A 6,595-nucleotide genomic window follows, 5' to 3' on the forward strand; every position below is an offset into this window, starting at 1 on the left:
ATGGGGTGACTGCTGGCACCGTTTCCTATCATTTTTTGCCTTGTGGTATTCCGCTTGTGGTGTGATCTGTCTGTTTTGTGGTGTGGCATGATTGTGTTATTGGGTTTGTTTCTGTTGAAGGGGAAGTGATGTGTTGTGAGTGAGGACATATTTTACCTCAGAATACAGCAGGTCCCATATGCAACTGACAATGACAACTGTCTTGTGGAGGGGGGGGTGGCGTTTGAGGTGTGGAATGGAGTGAAGTCCAATCAGCTTCCATATGCAAATGACCTTGAAACGCTGGCCCAATCAGAGAAGAGTGGGCTGAAGCGGCCCAGCCGTAGAAACCCTGTCCCTGCACTCAGTCTGCAGATGGTCCTCTCCTGTCAGAGGCCCAGAGCAGACTGACCTGAACATTCTGGCCAGGGCTGACGTGGGCGGGACTACACAAAGCAGCCAGGCAACCCAGCCAGCGTCTTCTGACTGACAGTTCAAGCCTCCAAACACTGTTGGTGTGAATTGGAACGTTGGGCCCCACTACAGCTTTATATATAAGGGAGAGATTTGAAATTTGAAATTTTATAATATTGTATTTATTTGTGTTTTATTGCATTTCAAACTGTTGTACGCTGCCTTGAGCCTGCCTGTGCAGGCAAGGCAGGATATAAATCGAAATAAATAAATAAATTCTGCAACTGCGTACGCGTCAGCACACACACACAAAGCACCTTTTCATACTCCTTCTGGTTTCTTTGTAGGGTGGTGTTGTGGGCAGCAGCTAGAAAGGTTCTCTAATGGCTGCCACCACTCTGGTCTGGGTCTCCTCAGGAGGGCCCAGAGCACCCATCCTGCCCCTTTATACTCTCCTTTTCCAGCTGGTTTCTGTTTTCTAAGTGACCGAATGAGGCAGGAGGACCCCGGCGGAGTAACAAACTATTTTGATTGAAGAGATTTATCAACAGCTGTGATTCAGTAACATGTAGGGGAAATGAACAAAGCACAGTAAAGGCAGGTAAACCAGCAAAATAAGAAACCCTAACACATCTGACTCTACTGTCCCAAGCCTTCTCTGGGTCTTTGGCCTCAAGCTGACACACACACCCCTTGGATGAGGGATCCCTCCATCTGCAGCAGCTTCACACCGGCTCTGCTCCCTGGGCATGAACCCCCTCCCACTTTGGGCCAGGCCTTTTATTCCTTCTCCCCAGGCAACACCTTCTGCTCCTCTACTGGTTTAGGTTTTCCCTCCAAAATCCCCTGTTAACCAATCACAGGAACTGATCTCTGCTACCTGAAGAGGAGCTGTAATTTTGAGTGATCTCCCCCCCTCACCTGGAGATTATTATTTATTTATTATTTTCAATTTGCATCCCGTCTTGTTGGTGCAGACTGGCTCAAGGCAACTTACAGAGGTTAACAATGCTTACAGATTGACAACAATTCTTACAAGGCAGTTTACAGATTGGCAACAATGGTTCCCCAGGAGGAAATGGCTGGTTTGGAGGGTAGAGTCTATGGCATTGTACCTGTCTGAGGTCCCACCCCTCCTCAAACCCCACCCTCTCCAGGCTCTACCTACCCCTCAAGTCTCCAGGAATTTCCCAACCTGGAGTTGGCAACTCTCTCTCTTTCCCAGCCAATCAGCAACATACCTTTATTTCCCCCTCTTCAGCTTTCCGTCTCCCACACACACACTTTCAGCCTCTACCATGCCCTGACTGCTATGTCACATTGGCTGTCATAGGGAGGCCATCTCAGCAGGGTATAAGGACACAGAGTCCACCATTTTCTCCAGGGGAACTGATCTCTGCCATCTGGAGAGCAGTTGTAATTCTGAGTGATCTCCAGCCCTCACCTGGAGATTGGGAACACTGGTTCCCAAGGAGGAAAAGTACAGTTTTTCTCTGCAATAGGGACCAAAGCAGCTTACATCATTCTCTTCTCCCCCTTTTTGCTTGCACAACAACCCTGTGAGGTAGGTAAGGCAAGAACCTGGGTCTAGCAGACCCTGCTCTGAAGCATTGACTGCTATGCCTAGGGTAGCCAACCTCTAGGTGGAGCCTGAAGATCGCCAGGTATCTCCAGGAATTTCCCTACCTGGAGCTGGCAACCCTAGTCAGGACTGCCCCTAATGAGTTTTCTCCCAAAGGCCAAAATAGGCGTGGAAAGGGCCTTTTACTGAGAGAACCAAGCTTGGTTGCCTAGCAACAGGCACTGAGGGGAAAGTAGGGTTGCCAGTTCTGAGTAGGGCAATACCTGGAGAGTTGTGGGGGCGGATCCTGCGGAGGGCAGTGGTTGGGGAGGGGAAGGACTCAGCAGGGGATAATGCCATAGGGAAACTGATCTCTGCCTGGCAGACCCTGCTCTGAAGTGCTAACTGCTATGCCTAGGGTAGCCAACCTCCAGGTGGAGCCTGAAGATCACCGGGTATCACAACTGAACTCCAGACAACAGATCAAACCCCCAACAACAGATCCCCCCCCCCCCCCCGAGAAAATAACTGCTTTGGATTGTGGACTCTATGGCATTCTGTTTAGCTGAGGCCTCTCCCCTCTCCAAACTCTGGCTTCCTTAGACACAGAATATCCAGGAATTTCCCAACCTGGAGCTGGCAACCCTAGTCAGGACAGGCCCCAATGAGTTCCTCACAAAGGCCTGGAAACTGGGTTTCCTTCTACCAGCAGCCACTAAGGGAAAAGTTAGTCCCACAGAGGGGCCAAGCAAGAGAAGTGTCTTCGTCAGGAGAGACAGCCATTTGCCAGTAATTTTGACTGGGAACAGTGGCTGAAGTGGGAGTGGGCAGGGAAGAGGAGCAGACCAAGTACCCGGCCAATGGCACGTGAGTACTCTTGAGTGGTGGCTGATGGGCCAATAGCTAATGGAGCTCATTGCACAGCCAATGGGAGAGCTGGAAAGTGCCACCCTACTACTCAATTATATATAAGGAGAGATAAGCTTATACTTTGAAGAAAAGTTTGTTGGTCTTAAAGATGCCACTGGACGCTGACTTTGTTTTTCTGCTTCCAACCAACATAACCCACCTGAATCTGACCCAGTTCGAGGCAGCTTCATATATGTTCAAGCCACAGGGCATCACCTGACAGTAGGGTTGCCAGATCCTTACCTTTTTTTAGTGGGAGTGAGAGGCTCCCAGTCTGGGAGTTTTGCACACTCACACATAGCGCATGCCGCAACTGCATCCCCTGGAAGTGGCATCATTGCAGTAGGCACGGCTCCAGGATGCTCTAGCATTCAGCCTGAAAACTCTTTATGATACCATAGAGTTTTCAGGCTGAATGCTAGAGCATCCCCCTGTGACAGCATTCCACCTCCAGGTGACAGCATCACACCAAGCACATCGGCCCGCTCCAGAAACTTTGGAAGCAGGGTCCAGGCATCCAGGCCGGCGGGTTGGGGGCTGCTAGAGCGGGTGAAACCCCTCCCCCAATCTGGCCGTCCTACCTGACAGGCAGTAAAACAGGATCATATTTACAACAAAAATGTGGTTTGTCAGGGCAACACAGCCACCTCTGGTGCTGTTTTGAGACCCGACAGCCTTGGGAGTGTTGACTTTGTAATTCACACGGGTGTGGAGAAAGTTATTAGTAAGAACTCTGGAAGAGAACCAAGCAGAGCGGTGGAGTGGGTGGAAGTTAACAGTTCACATTTCCCTCTCCAGTTTCATTTTTGCAACTAGTTCTCAAGTCAGAGTCCAAGGGACAAACTAGATGCTACAAACAAGCCTGTGTAGTGATGCCCTTTGACTTAGGAAAGAAGAAAACAACAGCCTGCCTAGATTGCAATTATGAATGGGTGAGTACGACAATGCTGAACCTTTTCCATGTTAGCAAATTTCCTTTTGTTCAGAACATACATAGAAGAAGAGAAGAAGAGTTGGTTTTATACCCTGCCCTTCACTACCTGAAGGAGTCTTGGAGTGGCTTACAATCGCCTTCCCTTCCTCTCCTCACAACAGACACCCTGTGAGGTTGGTGGGGCTGGGAGAGTTCTGAGAGAACAGCATTATACTCAGAACCGTGACTGACCCATGGTCACCCAGCAGGCTGCATGTGGAGGAGGAGTGGAGAATCAAACCCGGTTCTCCAGATTAGAGTCCACCACTCTTTACCACTACACCACGCTGGGGAAGGAAGGCAGCATGGTGTAGCCCAATCTCATCACATCTCAGAAGCTAAGCAAGGTCAGTACTTGGAAGGGAGGCCACCAAGTAAGACTCTGCAGAGGAAGGTAATGACAAACCACCTCTGCTTCTTACTTGCCTTGAAAGCCCCTTCTTGGGGTCACTGTAAGTGTGCTGCCAACTTGACAGCACTTCATACACACGCACATAGAAAAGGTACAGAAAAATAGCCAAGTTAAACAATTCTGCCCATGGAACAACAGATGGCTGGTGAAGGGGCCTTTGATCAGCACTACAGTCTCTATCAGCAAATCCAAATGAGGTCTCCATGTCTGGCCTTTGGCACAGAGAATACAGCAGCCACGACACCTAGTTTGCCTGCCAAAGGTCTCAGGTCCAATCCCCAACCACGTCCAATGAAAGGATCTCTGGTGGCAAGTGTCGGGAAAGACTTTTCTCGACTTGAATCCTCAGGTAACCGCTGCCGATCACAGTAAACAATAGTGTGCTAAACAAACCCAATTCTAATTGTATCGATCATAAGGGATGGGCCATCTCTTAGTAGCAGAGCACCCGCTTCACGTGCAGAAGACCCCTTAATCATTCCCCGGCATTTGCACTTTAAAAAAAGGAGAGCTAGTAACAAGGCTGGAGACCTTGGAGATCAGTTGTCAGTTGGAAGAGTCCACCCATTAGTATGCCCATAATTTTTTTGTGGACATTTACTTAGTCTTTAAATTAAGGAAAGCTTTCAGAGTGGGCCTATCAGGAATTGGGGTTCCCCACAGGCCATTCCCAAGTCGGTTCAGTTAGTCTCGTAGATACAGGGAAGTGAGTCAAGTAACTCTCAGAGCATGTTCTACCCCACAGGTCACTTCAATAAGAGTTTATAAGATGCCTTGAGCCATTGAGGAAAGGCCGAATGTACGTATTTTAATAAGTAAATGAAATTAATAGAAGGGGGCCAGAGGAAAGCCAGGGCCATAGGAGGTGAGTGCCCATCTGCCTCTGATGGGGGGAAACCCTGAGTTAGGGCATGCAGATCTCTGGCTATGGGTGGCACCCCTGACCCTTGCCACCACTAGGCTTGGCTGAAAAAAGATTCAAAAATCATTGGTGCATCGACAGCATGATGTCATTTCTGGAGACAACCTGGAAGTGATGTCATGTTGTCAGTCAGGCAGTGCCCCCCATGTCCCCACCTGTCAGGCTCCTTAGTCAGGTCACACCACACAGGGCTTCGTAAGAAGATAACTGTTTATTAGTAGATCCAGTACTAAAGAACACGTGTATAGCTTATGTCAGGAATGGCCGTCACTACTAGGGCCTCTGACTTATAGTGAAATCAAACATTCCCCCTGTAAGCATGAGCCAATGGATAGATCTCGCATGAGCAGCAAAGCAAGCGGGCATAGCAGAAAAGCCGTTAACTTTCCCAGCCACGTAAACTGCAGCTGGAACATCTACAAGGTCAAGCATAAGATAGCGCACAGTAGCTGAGTAGGAGAGAGCTGAGAACGAGAAGGCAGGTACCCCTCCACATTCCAGATCTATGATAGGCAGTGTTCCCTCTAAGCTGAGTTAGTGTGAGCTAGCTCACAGTTTCTTAGCCTCCGGCTCACACATTTTTGTCTTCGCTCAGGAAGGAGGGCTCCACAGCAAGCTAATTTATGCAGTAGCCAAATTGTATTCTCCCTTAGCGCTGCTGGAGATGGGTAGGGACCGAGCTAAGTTAGAAATTAGACAGAGGATCAAGGATACCGAACGCCAATATGATCTACAGGTGTCCCCAACATTTATAGCGCCAATTAGTAACAAATACATCGTTGCGCAGGCCCCATATCTTAAAGTTTTGGAGTCCCGTAAACTCAGGAGGGCATATACACTGGCTAGATGCTCGGCCTTACCCTCTGCAGTTCTCGAGGGTAAATTTAAAAAAATTCCCCGATCGGAGAGGCTATGCTTATGTGCATTGGGGGAGATCGAATCCCAGGAACACGTATTCCTGAGATGCCCGTTATTTGAAGAGGCTCGTGCTAAACTTATTAATCCCCTTCTGGCAGGCACTTTGGATCAGGACAAGATGGAGAACTTGTTTCTTAATCTTGAACATACAGCCCTCCATCAGATCGCGAAATTTTGTTCCTTGGTGGTAGAAGTGCATCAGCAGGATGGTTGTCACTAGGGCCAGGACTGTTTGATTTTAACTGGTACCATTCCTTTTGGTACTATATTTTATTCTTTTATACTATACTGTGCTTTATGGCAGCATATTTACAGTTTGGTCTTTTTACCTTGTTGAATTTCGGAAATTTTACTATCTGGCCATTGTAATTTATTTATTCTGGTTTTATATTGCTGGCTAATCGCTGTTACAATAAATTCATTCATTCATTCATTCATTCATTCAGTAGCCAAATTGCTCACTCACAACTTTAATGCCAGTAGCTCACAAAGTAGAATTTTTGCTCA

This window comes from Gekko japonicus, unplaced genomic scaffold (assembly GCF_001447785.1).
Source record: "Gekko japonicus isolate JY-2015 unplaced genomic scaffold, Gekko_japonicus_V1.1 scaffold102, whole genome shotgun sequence".
Taxonomy (NCBI): domain Eukaryota; kingdom Metazoa; phylum Chordata; class Lepidosauria; order Squamata; family Gekkonidae; genus Gekko; species Gekko japonicus.